This window comes from Miniopterus natalensis, chromosome 7 (assembly GCF_054644295.1).
Source record: "Miniopterus natalensis isolate mMinNat1 chromosome 7, mMinNat1.hap1, whole genome shotgun sequence".
Classification (NCBI taxonomy): Eukaryota; Metazoa; Chordata; class Mammalia; order Chiroptera; family Miniopteridae; genus Miniopterus; species Miniopterus natalensis.
Window position 1 is genome coordinate 48,992,555 of NC_142087.1, and position 24,897 is coordinate 49,017,451.

Consider the following 24,897-nt stretch of genomic DNA (forward strand, 5'->3'; position numbering starts at 1 on the left):
ACTCCTGTGTGCACTTTGGGCCTCCTGGCTGACACCTGCCTCGTGCTTGTAACATTAGGAGCATATATCTTAGTTTCACATTCTAGCCCATAATGATGACATTGCCAGCATTTTTCTCGTGAAGATGTTTAGTTCTCCCTGTGCCGAAATCATGCAGGTGACAATTTCACAATGGCTCTTGTAGCACTTAAAATGCTAGGATTTCATGTCTTCGTAAAAGGAGTTTCTGCAAAAAATTACCGTGAGCAGACCATAAGAGCAATAATTGTTTTTCATTGCCTTAGGCACGCTCTCACCAATCCAATTTGAAAGTAGAAGCAAAACGCAGAGCAGAGGGGTGATAACAGCCATGTTTTAGAAGATGAGGCAGAAATGTTAGGTGATTCGGAAAAAGTCTATAGATTGATTTTTTTTAGGTGGCCCTGAGGGAGGAAAAACATGAAAGGACAAAATGAGATGTATATGAGCAAATATCATCTCAATGGGCTAAAGCCTGGCACCAAAATAAAATGTGTAGTAATAAAAACAGGAGAAGTAAATAAAACAAATGGCCACCTAAATGCAGATATAAAAGAAATGGCTCTAGAAACATGGCATAACTTCTGAGGTTATATAATATAAGGGATGCTCTGATACCAAAATAATTCCCAGGGTGCTGAAGCCGGACAAAATATGAGCATGAACTCAGCCTAATCTCCTGCTTTATATATAAGGCCATGAACAGAGAAATATCTCTATATTCCTGCTGCAGGTAGAGTTGTCCCTTATTTAGGGAGCAGAATAGAGCATAAGGTTTGGTTCCTAGTGGCGTTGGCTGCAGTCTTTTATTTTGAAAATAAATTCACGGTGACCTTGAGGTCTGTAAACTGAAAGTTTTCTTTATCAGGTGCTCTCCCCAAGGCACTTCCTAAAGTTTCAATCATAAAGCTGTCCTAGGAAGGAGAGCCTGTTCGGGAACATCAGGTCCTAAGCTTATCTTCTAAAACCCTTTTCCTCCAGCTGCAGGGTGTTGGTATTAGAACTCCTTACTCTTGCTCAGTGTGACTGCTGGATAAACTTGAGGAGAGAGCTGGGGAGGGAGAGAAGAGCTGTGGAAGCTCCAGCAGAACTCAGCAATAGGATCCAGCACTCCGAGCAGAGCTTTGATAGACAAGCAGGAGGTGGCTTTGTCTTCCTTATGTACTGTGTACCCTCAGCAAAAATCCCAGGCTCAGCATCCAGCATCAGGGGTGGGATGTTGGAGGAGGCAGGTTATGAAGGTCAGGTACAGAGATTAAATGATTACATTTTTAAACTGCAAGTAACTGTCTCAGTGAGAGTCATGGAGCTGCAAATGAAAGGGAGCAGGTCCAAAGAAGCATAGGAAACAATCTCCCCAAGATCCCCAGGCAGAGTTAGACCAGACTCTAAGTCATCAAACTCTCTGGTCCAGTTCATCTGCCACTGATGTGTTATTTTTCCGTAAAGAAATCCCTAGATCCTCAGCAGTTTATGAATAGGTTTGGTGGTGGAGAAGCTTCATGGTATATTGCTAGACAGTCTAAAATAAAAAACATAGGGTAGAATTCTGGCTTTGCAAGCAAGAGTGTTTTCCCTCTTGTACCTTGTGCATATTTCTACTCTGCTACTTACCGTATTCCATAAAAATTATTTTCTTGTCCTTGTTTAAGCACAGCTCCTGAAATATTCATGTATTTTAGTTAAAGTTAACTGTGTGATCTTGAGTAAGAAAATTGTTTGTCTGTTTCTGCTTTACCTCTTCTTTTTATTCACTAAAGAGAGATTAGTAACTCCTTGCCTGTTTAGCTGGCTTGTTATGATGACTAAATGTTAAAATGTATGCGATGCGTTGTACCCATGGACATTCATCATCCAAAGAAAATAGGAAAAGTCGTGGTGGCAGTAGAATTGGAGCACTACTCATTATATTAGCAACCGCTATCCAGATAATATGGTTAGGACAGGGAAATTCAAATAAGGGAGACAAATAAGTTTGTCCTTTATGTAAATAACTTTGCCCAAACGATAATTGTTCTATCAGGCATCTGAATTGGACCAGGTAACACTGGTTAAATAACAGAAAATTAATGCACTGGAATGTAATATCCTTGTGTACAGCTGACCTATATTTGCAAAAAAAATTCAATGATAAAGTAATACTGAGGATCAAAGGTGCTCATATAAAAATAAATAATGGTCCAGATGGGAAAAGGTTACTAATGCATCCTGTTGCCATAATGTTATCCATTTCTTCAATCCCAACCCAATTTATTTTGAGTTGAGATTTATCAGTGTGCTTATTTATCTTTTTTTATTTAGCATTAGTGAAAAGATCAGAAAGTGAAATATGACATTAATTATTATACTAAAATTTGTGATATGGTACCCATTGTGAAAATTCAAGGTTATAGCTTTTTAGTTTAAGCATTACATCAAGATTTCCATTCAGATGCTTTTTGTTGAGAAAATGCATTGTGCAACCAAAGCAAAGCCTGCTGAAAATTGTAATAGTTAATCTAGATTTTTAAAGCCATATGTCATTAAATAATAGATTTAGCTATTTTTCCCATTTGTGGTGGCAGATTGTTTTCTTAAAATAAACAAATGGTTGTTTTGGAATCCTATGGCAAACTCAAAGGTAAATGCTAGGAAATGGTACCTGTATTTCACAATATTATAATATGTGTTAATAGTGAATATTTATATAGTAGATTTCATTTCAGATATGCTTTTGAATCATATTTTGTTGTCACAGTCTTCCCATCATTAGCTTGCTCTCTCTACATATCACTTCATGAATCCTATTTAAAGTTTATATTGAGGTGTGAACTTTATCTTGTATTATTCATTTAATTCTCCTTTGAATGTTTTCTACTTAATACTGTGGTAACTGGAAGTATATCAGTATAGTTACTGTTAGTTCATAATAATATGGTAACTGGAATTATTTTCGTATACCAGCTATTACTTAAGTATATAGGTTTTTTGCCCCCTGAAGCTGCAAAACAACAAATAATCTACTAGCCAATAAAAAAGTTTAAAAAAATTAATCTGTACAAAATTAAATATTTATAGACATAGCTTATCTAATAAGTCATTCCTTCTTATCTAAAATGTTTATCAATACTTGGCAAAGATGTCTAGATGTGCAAATGTTGCAGATCGGACAAAAATAACAGTTTTCTGCCTGGCCAGGCCAGAGTTCAGGTATGTTTACAGTAATTAGCACCTTGCCTCCTCCCGGAGGCTTTCTGCTGTGTTTTATGCTATTTTGGAGGAGGGGAAGGGGCAGCAAGGCTGGTGATTTGGTGGCTGGCCCAGACACAGTGGTTGAGAATTTTTTAAATGTGTTTTTTTTCCACATGGGTTTGTACTCTTCTGTTTAGAATCACAAAAGTCAGAAGCTGGGATTGCTATTTATTTTGAAAGATCTGAATGACTGTCAGAAGGGTATTGGTCAAGAGAGACTTTGTGGAGGCCATTCAATCCAAGGAGACAAATGGAGCCAGATGATAAAAGATGCTGTGAAGCTGTTGAGGGGCAAGTCTGCTGTCTCTATATGTTACACCAAAATGCTCTGGCCCCCAAAGTAGAAAACACTTTTGTACGGAATCCTGGAACTCTCAGTGCCCTCCCTTTCCTTAACTTTGAAAAGGGGGATAACTATGACAGTAGTTATTTGTTTAAGTGCTGCTCTAAGCCTCTAAGTGCAACATTCTAGGTAATGTGCCTAGAAGAGTGTCTGGCACAATGTCCCTGCTAATGTAATGTCAGGCATTATTTTATAATATAATTACTTTTATTCATGCTAAACTTGTAGAAATTCTGAGACTTACCAAAATTATTTGCAGAGTCCTCTGTTTATACAAAGAAGTTGGTGAAAAAAAATCTATTACAAATTTCAGCCTTGTGTGGTCGACAATAATTTACTGATGAAGATTTAGAATAGCTAATAGAGAAGAGATCTGTATTTGTGTATTTTTTAAATCAGTGCATGTGAAGATTCTTGGCAGTGTCCAGAAAATATATCTTTGTTTATTTTCAAATGTGCTCTCCCTGGTTAGTTTTATCTGTCCTTGTCTTGACATGAGAAAAAGGTAGCAATGCTGCTATTATTCACAGTGCTATGAGTCTTTAGAACATGTTTATACTGAAACAATATAGATCTTCTTGCCTCTCCAGTTTCCTAATACTATTTATTTAATTTAGGTTACATAATTTTTTCATGATGCGCCATCATCCACAGTACAACCCGTAAATACTGACTTCCAAAAATTCTCTCAAAGGACATTACTGTGCTTCATTGACAATAAACAAAAATGCAAATTTTATTTTGAATGTGCAGAAAATATGGATAATAGTGTGGGTTTTTTTGGTAATGCTGTACAATTTTTATTAGAACTATTTCTGTTTTGAAATCAGATATCCTCCGACTTCCAGCTTCTGCACACTGCCTCTATTCTGCCTTCCTCGGTAGCCCACTGATAATTTTTTCTATTTATTATGGATTCCAATAACATTATTCTACCACCTTAAAGGTATCTGTTATATACTTCCTTAAAATAGTACTTTAAAATAGTACTTTATCAAGTCCCTCATTAGGAATTGTAATTCTTTTTTTAGTGTAGTCTATGTCCTATATATTTTTCTCTAACATACATTCTGCATGCATTAGTTATTTAATAAATGTTTACTGAATTATAAAACTGTTTTATTTTCTTCCACAAAAATCAAATTATAGCATATTCTGTTTTCCCCTATACTTATTAACTACTGAGATAGATCACCATCCCATTTTATCTGCATCATTAAGAAAGACCTTTTATAAGAGGTCTCACAGATACCTCAGTACTTTTCCCCAGGCCCCTCATTATGTTTGCTCTTTTTCTTGAACAATTCCACTATTAGACTTTATATAAGTAGTTTGTTTTAATTCATGTTAAATTACAATTACAGCTTCAACACTTCTTAGTTTCTAAAACATTGCCAATAATAAATCTGAGATCATTTCTGAGAGCAAAGTTTGCCAGGAAAAATATGAAAAAGTATTAGGCACTCAGGATCCAGAGGAATGTAGAAATACTTTATATGAAGTGGATACTGCAGGTGTTAAACTTTGGCCTCACTTTCAAAGATTACTCTTTTAATCCTAATATTTAGAGAGTTTGCTTTGCCTTCCCTGTACCACCTATAATCTTTAATCCTAAATATTTAACATCAACCTGAGTAAGAGAGAAAAACTTTACAAAGAAACCTGGAAATACTATTTTTAAAAATTTCTAAGAAGGTTGTATTTTTTTAATGTCGAAAAGGGGAGATAAATTTCACACCTTGAATAGCAACATATTGATTGTAAATTCATTATTGAAATAAGTTACAAATCACTTCTCCTTTAACATAAACTGTATCTTCTTTACTTATAAATTTGATTGCTTGCCATATATATTAACTTGCTGATTACATGTCTAGATCGCTTGGTACAGTTCACTATTTCATTCTAATAACAAAATTTTATTCATATTTTTGTCCTTCTAAAGCGTAACAAAATATCTTATTTTGATTTATATGGCACAGAGATGAATCTATGTTTTTCTCCTCTTTGTTGTTTTAGCAGTTGTCTATGAAAATATACTACAAAGACCAGACATATTTCCCAATAAATCTGTGAATTTTATGTCTCTAATGTCTCTAGAATCTGGGTTATGGAGAATCTATGTCACCACCTGAATCATGTATAACTAGTCTTGGGATAATATTTATAAAATCTACCCTGGTCCACCATTACTCAGATAGATTTATTATCCTAGTCCATCTGATTTTTAAAAGAAAAAGAAAAATATATTTATACCCCCAAAGTTTAAAACTGTGTTATGGTCCATAAAGACAGAACATGGTTGTCAGAGGCTAAGCATAAAAAAAAGAGGGAGTTACTGCTGAATGGTCACGGGGTTTCATTTTAGGGTGATAAAAATATTTTGGAACTAGATAAAGTTGATGCTTGCAAAACATGGTGAATGTAGTCAGTGAATCATATAGTTTAAAGTGGTTAATTTTGTTATGTGAATTTTACTTCAATGAAAACAACCCAAAAACTATATTATGGAACCCCCAGTAAAAACTTTAAAAAGTTTTCTAACAAAAAAGTAATGATTCATAAACGTGTGGGTTTGAGAGGATCCATTATAAGGGTTATTATATTTCAATATCTTCTTGTCTACATCTGGCCTGAGTCGTATGTTTTCTTTTCCAGTTACTGGCATTACCATCATCAGTCACCAGTCCACTTCTCTCATAACCTGCACCATTGTTTTGTTTCTGCACCCCGTTGCTTTACCAGTAATGTCCTATTGCTCCTAATTCTTCTTATCTATCTCAATTAGTGACATTTTTACTATCTTCACCTCTGAATTCCTCAGTTTAGAAATGAGTGTTTCAGCTTTGACATTTCCTGTTCTGTGATATTCAGAATAATGGTCCTCAAATATGTCCATGTCCACACCTTCAGAACCTCAAGATTATATTAGTTTACATGGCAAAAGGGACTGTGATGGTGTGAGTAAGAAACTTGAGAGTTGAGAGAAGGAGATTATCCTAGTCTTTTTGGGTGGACTCAGTCTACTCCAGTTCTTAAATTTCACTAATGTTTCTTAACTGTGAGAAGAGACGGAGAGGAGACTATGGAAAAGCAGGCCCAGGGACAGGCAGTGTTACTAGTGTTGAAGATGAAGGCGTCAGGAGCCAAGCTAAAGACGAGCTCTGCAAGCTGGAAAAAGCAAGGAACTGGATTCTCCCCTGTGCCATCCAGAAAAGAACACAACCCTGCTAACTAACACCTTGGTTTTAGTTCATTGAGACTAGTGTCACACTCGAATCTATAGAACTGTAAAATAATAGTTTTGGATTGTCTTAAGCAACTAACTTTCTGGTAAATATTAGCAATAGGAAACTAAAACATTTTCTTTTCTCATATGACTTGTGATAACTATCTCCATATCTTCCAAACCTATTTAATTTTCCCCCATGTATACCTTTATTAGCTTGTTTTATGGCTCATTAGATTTTTGGATCATAGAAATAAATTAATAAATACTTCCCTTTTCTCTCTAAAATCCCTCTAATTCATTTTTCACACTGCAGTCAGGACTGCCATACTATGAGAACAATCTGGGTATAAATGACTAATAAATACCTTCAATCATTCTTGCTACCCTCAGGATAAAGTCCAATGCCAGACTCTTCGTGATCTAGTTTCTGATCTCTCTCCATTTATTTTCCATTGACTTATGGTCCAAATATACATGAAATTCCTGCAAAACAACCTATGTAGTCTTACCTTTGTATATTAAAGAATTTCCCTCATTTACACGGCAACCTCTACATAAGTAGCATGTATTTATGTTTTACCTATCAATATAAATATTATCTTTTTAGGAAGTCTTTTCTGAACCCAAAATATTAGGGTTTTTTATTGCTACTTGCTCTCATTTTCTTTGCACCCATGATAATCTCAGTCATAGCATTTATCAGTCTATTGAACCGTGTGATTTAGTTTGACTCGTAAGTATCCTTCAGCAGACTATAACTTTATTTTTAGATCAGTTATAAGGTATTCAAAAATAATGCTTAAATCAGTGAGTAAATACAAGTACCCATATTTTGCCAATGTGTACACATATATGTGCCTATGTTTTAATCTTCATCAGTGTTTGAATGTTTACTTATTGTAATAACTACCTTATTATAACTTTAAGCTGATGGTTCTATGTTACTGATATTGTTTTTATCAAAATCTTGTTCCTGTTTAAAGAGCAACGTTTACTGAATGACATGAAGCATGTCCTCGGAATACTGCCTGGTGTAAGTCTAAATTACTCGTTTGCACCTACTCCGTTGCATCCAAAATAATGAATCTGGTGGCTCCCATCTAAATTGTAGGCTTACTGTCTGGGAGGAATTAACCAGCTTTTAGAAGTTTGCCTTTCAAATCCAAACCTATTAAATGACACAGAATGTCTCAGCATGTCATACAGTAATGCAATTATCACTGACATTAATTAGTACATTCTAAATTGCCCTTTTAATCATGTCTTTAAAGAGGAAATTATGACTACTTTCTGCTCTTTATCATTTATCTCTTCTCAGTCTATTTGAAGAAGCAGTGTCTGGGTCCAAAAGAATAGTTATAATAGAGCCATCAATGAATATTTTAGTTAATAATACTTTTAAAGTTCTTCAGAAAAGCCATATAAATATTGAAAATGTTGGTCATATTAGCTGCTTCTTGATCCTGGTGCTAGTTAATTTATCAATTCAAAGACCATTATATAACCAGCTTAAAGTATGTTTTACAGATTCAATTACAGTATACATATTTATACAATTGCTATGGAAAAATAAATAGAAATATAAACTTGAATTTTAGCTTCTGAAGAGAGTCACTTAGGTACTCAGTGAGTTATATATAGTACACTATTTGGATGTAGTAGACTAATATACAAATAAACTTGTTCCAATTTGAATTATTTATGCACTAGTTATATGCCCTTAAGTATATTATACTTTATATGGGATATAGTTTATTAATCTCTAAAGTGAGGTTAATATTCATTCTACCTCCCTATGTCAGAGAATTAAGAAAGTAAATCAAAGAAGATAGAATATTGAAAAACCCTAAAATTATAACAATTTGACATTATTACTAAAATGAAAAATATTCAGCTTTGATCGGGATGAACACTTAATTAAAGTAAACGAGTAATATAAATTCTTTGAGACTAAACAGCGTTCCAATTTAAATATTTTCTCTAATAGTCACCAAATTAAAATATTTCATCACCCAACTAAGCTATCTTATATGAGAAACTAATTATGTTGTTATCAATTGTTGCTAACTTGTATAACATTTTAAAGCACTAAAACCAGATTGAAATATGTGGGCAAAGAATTTTCAACAAAGGATCCAAAAACATACAACAGAGAAAAGAAAGCCTCTTCAATTTTTTTTCTTTTTTTTTTTTTTTAAGAACAACAAGTTTTTTTGCTTGGCTTTTTTGGACACCAGAAGACTGCAAGTGCATCCACTGTGATGAAGGTTGAAGGAGCAGTGCATTTAGACAAGAGGCTGCTGAATCTAAATTTGGATGCCAGCTTGAGATGACTGCTGGACTCTCCAGTGAAAATATCAGGAGGCTGTGTGACATACATGCCTTACGTGCCGAGGACAAGCCTGTCCTTGGATAGAGAATTACATTTAGGAGAGTTATATAGATACCGAGATCACTTTAAAGCAAGTATAGATGGTAAAGAATAGGTTTGAAGACTGAATCCTGGATTCCTGAAAACATTAGAGGTCAAAGACAAGAAGGGGGAAGCCAGCAGTGGAAGCTGAGGAGGTGTTTGTGGTGAGATAGAAAGTGAGCTGAGAGCGGCGTCCCAGACGTCGATGCGGCCACCATAGAGACAATAAGTGATAGCTATGAATAAAAATATTAATGTAATAGCTAAATGAAACTAATCTAAGTGAACCATTCAGGAAGAATTTTTGCTTTATATGGATCCTGCTAAAATATTTTTAAACATAAAACATTATTCAGGTTCAGTCTGTTCATTCTGTTCAGATTAGAAGTTGAGAAATTTAACTTGAGCTTATGTAAAAACAAACGAACAAACAATAAAATAGGAAATTCCAAAGACAAATTGATTAGGTAATCACAGTAAAAATACGAGAGATATGCTTCTGAAGTAATTTTTTTATTACATATATTGGGGAGACATTGGTTAATATGATCATATAGGTGTCAGGTGTGCGTGTCTATGTTACAAGATCTGTATTTTGCACCCAAAGCCTTAAAGGTCTGCAAACAAGCAAACGGAAACCACAGCAGACCAGGAACTTGAACGGCACCAGGTTTCCCTCTTAGGTCCGCTTTTCCCTCCCTCTCCCTGCAGGCGGGTTCTCCTGAGGGAGGACACCTGACGACGCACAGATTTCAAGTGCCCTGTAGGATCTGCCACCACAAAGCCTGAGCATTTGGAAAACTCTGAGGGAAACTCTCTGCTTGGTTTGAGCCTCCCCTCGAACTAGTCAACTCTGGACAGAGAGTTGGGGTCGAGTAAAAACACAGGAGTTGCCAACGAAAACGCGTGAATGAGAGGCAGTAAATGTAGGTTCCCCAAAGAAAATGAAGCGCCCTCTCCGAAAGGATAGTTAGGAACAAGCAGGGAGAGAAATGCTGAACTGTGAGCCCTCTTTCCTTTAGGCTGCAGCCTCGTGATCAAACAGGCTTTTCTTTTTCACATGTTTTCTCTGATCAATTTTTGCTAAGTGTTAATGAGTCAAAAATAATGATGATGAAGCCAGTGTAAATTATCAATGGACTAGATGAAATTATGATTTAAATTGATTGGATTCAGACTTCTCAGAGTCATAACTGGTTGATTTCTTCAATTTAACTGTCTTTTTAATTCAAGTTACTGAAGAAAATAGGAGAGTTATTCAATATGCACCATTACTGGAATTAGTCTTTTGAGTTCTATTTTAAAAATATATGTATATATATTTTTTATTGATTTTAGAGAGAGGAAGAGAGAGGGAGAGATAAAAACATCAATCATGAGAGAGAATCACTGTTTGGCTGCGTCATGCAAGCTCCCTACTGGGGATCGAGCCCACAACCTGGATGCTCAACCACTGAGCCACGCTGGCTGGGCTTGAGTTCTCTTTTAAGATCAACAAGCTACATACAGTTCTTCAGCAACATTCCTTTTCTAGAAGATTCGAGAGAGGGGATCATCTTTGAATCACTAAAATTTTGACATGGCTATCATGAAGAAAAGTTGCTCTCTAGCTGGTTTTAAGTTTTAGAGTAGGATTCTATTAAAATGTAACACATGCTCCCTTCAAACTCACACATATCACATATATTTAATTTTAAGGACAAATTATCTCACATAATACTCAACTATATAATGAAGTACAAATTTGATTCTGAGCTAAAAATGTATTCATATTTTGCAAATTATTCTGCATATAATTAAAATTCTATATTTCTTAGATTTTATGAAATATTCATGTTAATATTCAAAACAACAGCTCATTTATTCTTTAGAACAATCTCTTTGTGATGTTGCTGTGTCATTTGATTGCTTTTTTCCTAGCACATCAGGAGGACATTTCAACCAACTGAGCTACCTGGCTGGGGCATGCCAAGGCTTCCTCCTTCTCTCACTTAATTATAGAGATGACATTGTCTCTCTGTAAAGTTTCAGAAGGATTTTTTGGAAGTTAAGCTCATTCACTGTCATCTCTAACTATATTTGAACTGCTTCCAACTTTTGGAAAACAAGAAAACAGCAGAGGACATTAAGAAGATCACTAGAAAACAGTAAACCAGGGGTTTATACTACTTTTTATTAATAATCTTTGTGACCTTAGATAAACTGCTTCATCTGCTTGAGTCTCATAATTATAGCAAAATGATGTCTACTATCTCCCTTATACTTTAATATTTTATTTCTGGCCAATAAATATGCTGATTTATTAAATAAGAAACTTTTTTACTATTCCTGATATATAGAAAAAATGTAATTTAATAAAGTCTTCTCAGAGGCCTTGAAACAAAATTGCTCTTTCAATTGATGTTTCTCTTGCTAACTATTGTGTGTGGTGAAATGAAAAATATATTCATCAAATGTCCTCTTTATTTGTTAACTTCTCCCTTGGTTATGAATCAGTGAGGCATGATAATATACATGGTAGGCAGGAGTACCATGATTTTTCTGGATTCCCTGTTTTACACAGGATACTTCCTCCAGAGAATGATAGGATCTCCTTTTCATTTTGTGTTGTAGTGACCTGGATACAGTAGTACAGATTAATTCATGTTGGAGCATGCCATGTTCTTAGCAAAGGAGCTTAAACCCTGTCTCAGTTTCTGATTATGAGAAATAAGCCAATCTGACATGAGGAATAGATATCAGTTGAATAGACTTGATGGTCCTGAGCACTGAAAACTGTGTTTCTTATGTAAAATGAACAAAACAAAACAAACAAACAAAAACAAGCACTCACTATGCATTCCTTGTTATATTTCCCCCAGGTAGTTATTTACCCTGAGGACAGGCATGGTCTTGACTGAAGTGTGTTCACAGGATACAGTCTAACAGACTAGAGGCACCCAAATGAAATGACAATGAGACACTCGATCATCATAAGCTGGATGCTCTTGATCAATTCACTACATTCACTGCCGTGACGCATGCTTCTGAAGGTGACATGGACCACAGAGCATATAAGAGCATAAGACCCATTCCCAGAAAAAGAAATAGACTTGCATCAATAGCAGATTTTTTATCAGTAATACCAAACAGGAATTTTTTAAAAGTTGCTCCATATTTCTCAATTTTTCAGGAAAATGAAATAAAAAAAAGCATTTTAGACCAGTAGTTCTGAACTGGGGACATCACTTACAAATCATATATCGGACTATTTAATGATTCTAAATTCCTTCACCTAGAGGTTATTTTCCAGTGGGTCTTTGTGGAGCCCAGGACTCTTCAGTCAAAATCACTAAGTGATGTTGTAAATGATAAGTGAACAAGAGCTTGAGAACAAGACCTTGGACAAACTCACCGAATATGGACTGTCACGCCTGTGCTTTTTCTCTTTCTGCATGTGCACAAATAAGACATGATGTGAACGCATAGAGAGAAGGTCGCTGCCTGTAAGAAAAGCGAATGAACCCCACCTGCTAGCACCTTCATCTTGGACTTCCCAGCTTCCAGACTGTGAGAAATAAATTCCTGTGTAAGCCACCCAGTCAGTGGTATTTGTTATGAAAGCACCAGCAGACTAGGACAGATTTTGCTACTGAGAAGTGGGGTGCTGCTGAAGCAGATGGCTAACATTGAAAGCAAGTTTGGATCCGGGTAATTGGTAGAGGTTGGATGAATTTAAAGGTGCAATCTACAACAATCCAAGATAGCTATGAAAATATTCTGATAGACTACATGATGCTAGATTTAAAATAATTTTTCACGGTGGTGGAATAAAGTGAATAAGTTTCCGTAAGTATATGATTCACTTGTTCAAAATGAATCTGTCAATCAAAAATATTAAAGTAGCCAGGCCGGGCGTGGCTCAGCGGTTGAGCGTTGACCTAGGATCCAGGAGATTTTGGTTCGATTCCTGGTCGGTGCACATGCCCGGGGTTGGGCACTCGATCCCCAGCAGGGGGCGTGCAGGAGGCGGCCAGTCAATGACTCATCATTGATGTTTCTATCTCTCCCTCTTCTTTCCTCTCTCTGAAATCAATAAAGATATATTTTTTAAAAATTGAAGTAATACATATTTTATTTGTATAATAGAAATTACCAGAGTTCTTGTACTTAAATTCTAAAAAATAAAATAATAGAGAAGATATTGATGAATTTATTTTTATCTAATGTAAATTTACTCAGTTTTCCATTGCTTCAGGGTAAATGTGTAGCAAAAGAGAAATTTGCTTTTTTTTCTTCAAATAAGAAAAACCAAAAATGTCAAGCTTTATCCATCTGAAGATAAGATTTTACAATTTCACATGTACACAGTTAGCTTTCCTTTGGGTCATTCTGAGGAAAAGCTAACATGCTTTCTAAATATGGCATGATGATTAGAAAGACACTTTCTAGTTGCTATGCATGTCACATAAATGCTTTGGCTTATTTCTAAATATCCATCAAAAATAGGCACTAAAATGACACTCTATAGAAATCTGGCTATTCATTTATATTTTATACCAATTATAAAATCTATCTCTCATGTAATTTAAGATTTAAAGCCTGATTTCTGATATTTGAATATAATTATTTATTAAGATTCAAATGACCTGAAATTTTAGTTACAGAAACTATTCCATAAATTAGTTTTTCAGTGGCCTGGCCTAAACTATGCATGTTATATTTAAGGTACTATAGCATGATATCATATCATTCTATTTTTAGAAATTATAAACTAATGTCGTGATTAGAGGCTGGTTAGGTTAATTGTTTGCCATCAGTGAGACTAAGTATTGATCAAATGACTTCATAACTGGTTTTTGTCCTGTTCATATACTGTGTGCACTCATTTCACTAGTGTATTTAAAAAATAGTGTTGTTTGACTCTTGCTTCTTAATTCTTGCATATTTTTATCAAGGTTTTATAAGAGGTTACATGCAATATAAAGTTTGTTTTTCTTATAATATTTTTCTAGCTTTGTTATATTTATTTTATTTTTTAAATTCAATATAGTTTTTATTTAATCTTATTTTCCTTCTTATTGGGGACTTTATATTTACAAAATTGGATCGTAATATTAAGATAGTGGTATACTTCCATCATTGTTCCAGAGATTGTCTGACTTTTGTTTGTATTTTATATTATTGTTCATTTATCTTTAAGCATAATGTTATGTTCTTTCATAAATCACTTGCTCTGTTATATTAAATTTGTGTAAATAGTATCCCATATTTTACATTCCTTCATAAAATATTGTATAGTTTAAGTGTTTCAATATTGGTACATGCCTATCTAGATACTTTCTTATAACTGTTACGTAGTTTTCATATATATAGCATGTTACACATTTTATTTATTCAGGGTTTTTTTTTTAACTGATGGGCATTTGAGTAGTTTCCATTACTTTGGTATGACAAAATTTGTGATAATAAACTTCCTTATATAGTCATCCCTCAGTATCTGCAAATGACTGGTTCCAGGACACCCTGTAGTTACCAAAATCTGTAAGTGTAGTATTTGCATGTAACCTATACACACCCTCTCATATACTTTAAAACAGCCTTAGATTACTTATAATACCTAATACAATGTAATTGCTATATAAACAGTGGTGATACTGTATTATTTAGGGAATAATGACAAAATAAAAAAGGCTATCCATGTTCAGTACAGGCACAACCATCTTAGGCCTTGCTACATAGTATATGTGAGCAACAACATACCATTTCTTTAATACGTACAATCTGTGCTTGGTTGAATCCCCAGATGAGCAAACTCATGGATATGGAGGGCTGACTGTAGATACTTTTTTGAGTATTTGTATTCAAGTTTCTCTTAGTATGTATTTAGAATTTCTGAGTGATTCACTAAGAGCAGAATAAACCTGGTAAAATACATCCGTGTTTCCCAACAAAATTTCCCACCAGTATTACAGAGCGTTTAAGGTTCCCTCCATTTAATGCTTTTCTCCATGTGATAGATAAAATAGTAACTTTTATATTACTTTTCTTTGTCATGAACTTTGACCATTTTTAGTGAATATAAATAAATAAACGATCTAAAATTTTTTCATAACTTACAAAGATTGCCCTATGTGGGGCTCATTATTACCACTCACATACAAGCTTTTGAACAAGTTAAATGGAACGACTGAATGCAACACATTTCTTATTTTTCTGATATTATACACTCAAAACTCACTCACTTGAGCCTGGCAATGGAAAGCAAACAGAAAAAAAAAAAAAAAAGAAACCTTTAACAAATGCCCAAATTAGAAATAATTTAGTATTTTTTAACCCCCCAAATCATTAGTTGAGCCCTTACTCAGAATACAGCTCCAAAATAGTGATTTTTTTAATTTTTATTTTTGTTAAGAACTTCATAGCAGTAACTCATGAAAACCAAAGGCAACACCTCATGCTTCCTGGAGATTTCAATGCCCAAGCTTCTGGTACAGCCTTGGAGACTGGAACAAGCAGTTACTAATCTGACATTTCTTGTGCAAAGTATCTCTTACTCCCTCTCTGATTCTATAATTAATTAAAATGCCATTACTTGATTCACACTGCATAATGTCAAATTCTCTTAAAGTTAACGTCTTTTTTTTCTCACACTAAAAGTCAGAGAAAAGTGACCAAATAAATTTACCAAATACCTAAGTCAGGAGCACAATTCTTCACACAAAGTGCAAGCACACAGTTTACTCCTGTTTGTGGAGCTTAACCTTCTGCAAAAGTAATTAGGTCTATAATTAAAAAGCTATTTGGAATGATTAAAGCCCTGTTATCTTGTGGCATTTAAAGACAAATGCAAATGTCAGAAAGGATGAATTCATTAAAATTTCTATTTAAGAGAAAAAAATGTGGATGGAGGGTATTATTTATTAAAATGTTACAGTTTCAGGGAAGTTTTGATCTGCAAAGAAGACACTAAAGATGGAAAGCATCCTTTTGTAGCACTGGGTATAGCAATCAGCTGCTACTCACACATATTTATTTGGGGGGTTATTTTAAACCAAGATATAATGCCACAGTGTTATTTCAAAATTTATTTCAGTTTTCCTCCTGAGGGACTTTATCTTTTTAAAATAAATTTGGAATTGTTAAATGTAGCTAGTTCTGATTTAGCTGTGTATACAAATTTAGTCACCTATCTGACAAGCTATGGTATATTATCAATCTAGATTTTGAAGCTGTGAATTCAAAAGCTAATTACTTTGAATGCAATGATCAAGTTTTAAATTTTCTTTGCCCCCAAAATTAATAGAATCAAGGGAAGAGAACTTGGAGTGAAGGACATTTTGGTGATACGTTGTTTAATAATCACTTTTCAAATGAATGCCATATAGGAGCAGTCTGTTGATGGTCCCTAGTCATGTATTCTGCATTCTTTTCAAGGAAACACATTATTCATGAGCAAGCACTATTTATTAACTTCTATTGGTAGAAGTTACTGACTATTATCATGTGTTATGGGTGACATTTTTAAATCATATCTTCTATGTGTCTTTAGCATTTCCAGTAGCAACACATCATTAAAAACACAAGACTGTAGATACATAAAAAATAAATGTTAAGAAGGCATCTTGTGAAATAAAAACTATAAAATTAACTTTTGCCAAATACATAATTTAAAACCAACCAAGCAAACAAACAAAAAATCAAACTTTCCTTTAAGTGTGAACCTTAAACTTAGAGATTAAATTAAAAGAATAAAGACTAAAAGCACATGAAGTTTGGTTGGAAAGGAGAGATGTTCTGTTTATTTAGTCATTCTTGATTTATTTACAAAGCCAAGAGAAAATTAGACAAGTATTATTGAGCGGAATATCGGTTTTCCATTTTAGAATAAGAATCCTTCATCTAATTTGATATATGGTATCTATGAACTCACAGCATCAGTTTCCCATCATTTGAAAAGACATTATCTCTTTAAATTATAGCTCAGCCACAAAAGCAACCTAGCACATAGGTTGCCATGTGGTCCTGACTTCTCAAGATGTCTTTTCTTTTTTAAGTGCCTAGAAGAAAACAGATCATCTCTTGAAATTTAGCATGGGCCAGTCATTTTCAGCAGTGTGACCACAGAGGTCTCTATACAGGACTTCACACACTTGGTTCCAATGAGACTTTATATTTCTCATTCATTGTTGATCCCTTTAATGGAGTAAAGGAAGGAATCTTGGATGGATGACACAAAACTGACAAGAAGCATATCCGCAGACTAGGAATCAAGGAATACAATCAAGAAATCATCTTGCAAAACAAAAGTAGATGAAAAAGGATTATTCGAATGGGAAGTGATTGAAGAATGGAAAAATTACAATGTGTTGATCTGAATTCCTTTGCTGAAAATATTATTAGAGCTAGAACACCCAATTTGAAAAACAAAGGTTTCAGAAGAACATTCCACACCTGTAATATTCAAATAATAATACATGCTAGCTTTCCACACGCATTCCTTGTTTTACAAGAATTAGTAACAAATAAAATGCTCTGAGTGTTAACAAATGTAAAAAATAACTTTATTTGTGGCTAAGACTTATTCAAAATCAGAAAGCAGGTTAAGTACTTCTGTAGTCTGCACATATAATCTGTTTATATTGGATAATGCACATGAGGGATAAATCCCGAAATTCAAGGAGTATGTGAAGCCCCTTTATAGCAGATCCCTTTTTTTATGTATGAAATTAAATGCAGTCAGAACACAATGACTATGAGGATCATGGGAAGGCCTTTCCACAGGACTCTTGACTTACTAACATCAGGGAAGTTACAAGGGTAAGAAACTAAATATACGGAGTGTGGAAAGGCATTTGTGAAGGGTTCACATCTTTCTGAATACCCAATAAGCGGTACCGGTGAGAAATCTTTCAAATGTGAGCTCTGTGGATAATATGGAGAAAAATTTTACGAATGTTAGAGATTTCAAACAATTCTGTTATAACTCAAAACTTATTTTTCATCAGACAATTCATCCCAGTAAGAATCATATAAATGAATGTTATGGTTTAAAGGCCTTTAGGCATCTCTTTTAACTATCTCACTATCAAATATTCTATGCTGATTAGCAACCCTATGAATTGAAGCACTGTGGGAAGGCCTTGCTTTTTGTGGTAAGATCAAATAAGAAATGGAAAAAAGGTACAGAAAAAAGAAACATCTCATGAATAAGTTATTATAAAAAGATCTGTATCAAGAGTTTGTATCTTCTTTGATGAGAGAGCACTTTCATCATCTTTTAACATTTTTAAAATAAAATAATATATGTCAGTGAATTTCACTTCATTTATAATATTCTGTATTAGTTTTATACAGAACTTTTAGGTCTATCTTACATGTATTTCACTATACAATGCAAATTGTGAATCTATGCTAACTTCAGCAAAATTTTTATCATAGTCCATATTTGATAGGTTTTTCTTCTATTGTTCTTTCTGTCGTCTTAATATATTTTATTCTTAGTCATATTAGTTTTTATTTCAGCATAATCTCATTTATAATGTTAATTTAACACCATTAATTGTATATATATATGTGTGTATGTGTGTGTGTGTGTGTGTGTGTGTGTATATATATATATATAATGATATTTTTGTTATTTTTGTAAAACTTTGGCCACATAAGATTTATACCAGGTATACACGGCTGCTTCAATATTTGAAAATCAATTAGTATAATCTATCACATGAACAGGCTAAAAAAGAGAAATTATGCTATTATATCAGTGCATAAAAACAATTGACCAATTGTACTACTCATTCATGATAAAAACTCTTCAGTAAACTAGGAATAGAGGAGAACTTCCCCAACTTGCTAGAGAATATCTACAAAAATCCACAACTGCCCTGGCCAGCTTAACTCAGTGGTTGAGCATTGACCTGTGAACCAGGAGGTCACTGTTCAATTCCTGGTCAGGGTGCATGCCTGGGTTACTGGTTCGATCCACAGTAGGGGGCATGCAGGAGGCAGTTGATCAATGACTCTCTCTCAACATTGATGCTTCTATCTCTCTCTTCACTGTTTCCATAGTTATACTTTTTTAAGAATGTCATATAGTTGGAATCATACAGTGTGTAGCCTTTTCAGATTGTCTTCTTTCAATTAGTAATATGCATTTAAGGTTATTCTATGCCTTTTTATGGCTTGATGGCTCATGTCTTTTTACTGCTGAATAATAGTTCATGTGTGGATTAACTACCATTTATGTATCCACCTACTGAAGGACACCTTGGTTGCTTCCAGGTTTTGTCAGTAAATGTCTATGTTCAGAATTTTGGGTGGACATAATTTTTCTCAACTACTTTGTTTATATACCAAGTTATCATGATTGTTGTATCACTTGATAAGAGTATATTTAGTTTTGTAAGAAACTGCCCAAATGTCCTCCAAAGTTGCTGTACCATTTTGGATTCCCACCAGCAGTGGATGAGGGTTCCTGCTTCTTCACAGCCTTGTCATCATTTGGAGTCGTCAGTGTTTGAGGTTTTGGCCATTCTAATAGGTGTGTAGTGGTATCTCATTGTTGCTTTAATTTTTATTTCCCTGATAACATAATATGAATCATCTTTTCTCTTGTCTTTTGCCATCTAAGTATTCTTTGTTGAGGTGTCTGCTGAGATCTTAGACCCATCTTTGAAGCTGGTTGGTTGTTTTATAATTATTGATTTTGTCTTTTGTATATTTTGGGTAACAGTCCTTTAAGTTTTTATATCTATATATCTATATCTATATCATCTATATCTGTATCTATATCACCTGTATCTATATCATCTATATATCATCTATGTCTATTTATATCTATATCATCTATATATATCATCTATATCATCTATCTATATCATCTATATCTATATTTATATCTATCTATATATATTAAATGTATATTTATTTCAGAGAGAGGAAGGGAAAGGAAGAGAGATAGAAACATCAATGATGAGAGAGTAATTGACCGACTGCCTCCTGCACGCCCCCTACTGAAGACTGAGCCCGCCACCCCGGGCATGTGCCCTGACCAGGAATTGAACCACCATTTCCTGGGTCATAGGTTGATATTTAACAGCTGAGCCACACCTGCCAAGCTCAAAATATATATCTTTAGAAAATATTTGCTCACAGTCTGTGACTTGTCTTTTTACTCTTTTAGCAGTGTCTTGCACAAGGCAGACATTTTAAATTTTAATGAAACCCAGCTTATCTTTTTTTTTTCTTTCCTAGATTGTGGCTTTTACTGTATCTAAAAGTTGTCACCATAGCCAGTCATTCATGTTTTCTCTTATTTTAGGAGGTTTATAGTTTTAACATTTAGGAGGTTTATAATTTTGTGTTTTACATTTAGGAATATGATTCATTTTTATTTGATTTTTGTGCAGGGTGTAACATCTATGTGTAGATTATTTATTTATTTTTTTTTTTATTACTTTTGAATGTCCAGTTGTTACACAACATTTTTGGAAAAGACTGCCTTTGCTAGTTAACTCTACTCAGGTATTTCAAATTTTCTCAGAAGAGGAATAAATAATATTATGCTAGTTAAAAGATAAAAGAGAAACCAGGAATAAGTATTTTTTTAAAAAAGGTATATAAATTGACCTTTTTATAAATAAATACATTGCCATTAACTAAAAAAGAAGATACATGTGCTCTCCTTTATTGTACCTCTCCCTTGATGTATCAATCTTTAAAAATCAGTCTAGCCCGGCCAGGTGTGGCTCAGCCATTGAGCGTCAACCTAGGATCCAGGCGATCAGGGTTCAATTCCGGGTCGGGGCACATGCCCAGCTTGTGGGCTCGATCCCCAGCAGGGGGCGTGCAGGAGGCAGATGATCAATGATTCATCATTGATGTTTCTCTCTCTCTCTCCCTCTCTTTTCCTCTCTCTGATATCAACAAAGAAATATTTTAAATAAATAAATAAATAAATAAATAAATAAATAAATAAATAAATAAATATAAAAATCAGTCTATTGAGGTATTACTTGCATACAAAAATATTTAACAATTGTAAATATACAAACTAACTGTCTATAATAATATGATGTAATCGCATGAATACTCCTACAAGCATGGTGTAAAACTTTCCCATCAGCCTGAAAGTTCTCTCATATTTCTCTCACAGTTTGTCTCCATCTCCATCCTTAACTCCAACAGTTACACATCTGGGTTCTATCACTTTATCTTTGTTTTTTCTAGATTTTTGTGTGAATGGAAGCATAAAGATTTCCAACTGAAGTACTAGCCAATGAGAGCCCTGGGTCAGAAAACAATCTTGGGTCTTTAAAAATAAATCAGTGTGTTGTTCAAATAGCAGATATAAGACTAAGCAACAAGAGACTGAAGTATGTAGAATGATTTATTTAAAAGGTACATAAGACAGGTAGGCAACTAAGAACCATTAGGTGGAATAGGAATAAACAGATTCCAGAATAAATGGTATTAATGGCAATGGATCAGCATTAAATTATTCAGGAATTGAATTTGATGCTAACAGAAAATTCAAAAATATCTAATCCTAACTGAGTGCTTATTATGCCAGGCACTGTACTAAGTGTTACACAGTCAATCCCTACAAAAACCTTATTAAGGAATTTCTATTATTATTTTCTTTAGACAAGTTAATAAGCTGAAATAGATATTAAATAACTTGACTAAAGTAACTCATATAATATTGGTAGAGCCAAGATAGGAACTGAGGTGGTCAAACACTGTTGAGAGACTATAACTACAAGCTGCATAGCACTTTAGACATTAGTACATCCAATTTTAATGTTTAATAGTTGAACAGGTCTGGAGTGGTTAAATGAAGCACTCAGGTTAGGCCAGCTCTGTAGATCAAAGCTGAACTGATATTATTACCTGAACTTCAGCCTGGACATTTATGATTATAAATAATATTACTAGTATTATTAATGTTAACATTATAATAACCATTTTATTCACTGAAGATATGTGCATATATAGAAATTTTACATATATAAATATATGTGTATATGTTTATATATATTTGGTATTATTTGAACACTTTTATATGTATTGTACAATAAATGAATCCAATTCATTCAGCATATTTTGATCAATTGTTGATGAGGTTTAAAGTGGATAAGTCAGGTGATATTTGAAAAATTTGATAGAATACAAGCTCTGGTAGCAGCTGGAATTGGGATTGACTAAGTCACTGTTCTATGAACAATAGTTTGTTCATTATTAAAAAATAAAGTGATTAAGAAATAATTTATGTATAATATCTAAGGCTAAGAAATCTATTATTTTATTAGATAAATAATCATCATAAATTTAGCCACATTCAAAGAATTCTTAGATATCTTAGTATTTTAAAAGTTTTGTTCTGAATATTTACTGAGAGTGAAGGATTTCAGAAATATAACACATTCCACTGAACTGTTAAAAAGGGCAAATTATCTTTATCATTTTTTAGAGAGTTAAGACATAATGTTTATTAAAAATAAAGATTATTTGAAAATAGGATATACTTTTATCCATACTATATTTCAAAACTATTTCCACATTTAACTTAGTAAGAATAGCATTATGTGTATTTTTTTAGCCTTTCCTATGATGTCTGTTATTTATGAAACTTGACCACTCAGCACATTTTATTTGGTTTATTACTTAATACATCTTTCAGTCTGTTTTAACACTAGAATTGAACAAAGGAAGTACATACTTTAGATGTTCCAGTTCTGCTTAATAACCAAGATAAATCTAAATACTCTGGCTCAGTACAATCCCAATACCACAGTCCCTCAGCACCTGATATTTTTCATTACTGTTTTACATTCTTAATGTTCAAGGTGACCTAGAGTTCCTATGTGTCCTTGACTTTACAATAACATGGACAGTGAGTTTTTTAAAAAGTATCTTAGTTTCTTTATCAAGTAATTTCTAAAACTGAATAATAAAGTTATAGACCTCACCAAGGGATATGATCATACTTACAAAATGACCTGAGTAAATTTACATAACATTTTATTTTTATACAGTGGTGTGAATACAAATGGAGCCTTCATTTTACTAAAAGAAAAGAAAAAATAACCTCAAATTCTTGTCCAACACTCAATACAACCAGGGCAATACAAATATCAGTTTATTGAAATTACTTTTCTACTAATATATAGTTATTATTCTCAATATATGATTCACACAATTGTTTATTAAGAATTGATTTGTATGTGTTATGCTGATAAACTTCTTTCTAAAAAGTCACAAGAAATAAAAGTCTTTTCCCCGATCACAGAAAGCAGTAGATGGTACAATAAACTGTTTTCTGGTAATGGCAGTTTCTAGAGGAAGTCCTTAGCTCACAATAGGGAATTGCAGGATATATGTTGCACTTTGTGTTTAGACAGGAAGACCTCAAGTGGTTAGCAGAATGTGCCCCTGGGAGATCATTATTGTACATTATAGTAACTCAAAATCTTTAAGACTTGGCATGAAATAACTTCTAAGCACATGACGACTGCAAGTTAACATCCTGCAAAACGTGTCTTATTTAGGTAAAATCAAAGGCAATTGTATTTTAGGAAAGCATGAGATACTTATTGTCTATTAAGGATCAGCAACAAGAAAAGACGTGTCTTTCAGAAGATTTTATTTTGACACAAGATGGAATCTTACAGTCCATAGCTCAGTTCAAAGAGGAGTCAGTAGTTACAAAAGAAATATCCCATCTGTCTTATTAAAATGTGACAGATTATGATTGCTGGAAATGGCTTGTTTAGAGAAAGAATATTCAATGTTCTGGGTAGAGTATGTTCATTTTTGAAGATTGTGTGTCCATGATACCAATTCAATGTAATTTGTCTTTTGACTAAAATACATCCATTAAAAATTCTGGCATTTTAGTGTTTGAATTCTTTGGTTTCTAAAATCAATATTACAAGAGACCAGAGTGTACTGATGGAAATCCTCACTGTGTCTCATCTCACAGATGAAGTCCCTAAACAACTTCACTAAGGTCCCGTAGGCAGTCACACAGAGTTGCCTCTTCTCAGTTTGGCACACCGCTCAGTTATTTTTGGCCAGGAAAGGCTGATGCATTTCCGTGCTACAGTGGTACTTATTTGACATGATATAAACAGTGACAGCAAACTCTTTGCAGTAAGCAGACTGAGATGATAAAAATCTTGGCATCATTTCAAATAAAATGAAAAAAATCTTGCATTTGTTGATTTTTGAATAGCAAAGGACAAAGATGAAATTCACTTGGTGCAAAGAATGAAGGACTAATAAACTCATGTGTGAGCATAATTGTCATTAACATTAAAGACCATCCTAACCTTTCCATCTGTAGTTTAACTGTAGCCAATTCAGAGATTAAAAAGTTGCATAGTAATATATATAGGCATATAGAGCTTATTGTTTGCCAAGCATTATTCTAAGTGCTTTACATTTATCTTTTGTTCCCATTTTTGCCGCTTATTGGCCACATTTTACTGGCGGATAAAACGCTCAGAGAGATTGTGTGACTTGCCTAAGGTCACGCAGCTGGTATATAGCAGCACTGTGACTTGAACAGAGGCAGCCCATACTCCTGATGCCTTGTCACTGCCCTCAAATAAAAGTGGAACTAGTCACAATATATTACAGTCTCAGTGCTCTGATGCTGTGCCACGATTGAGAGAG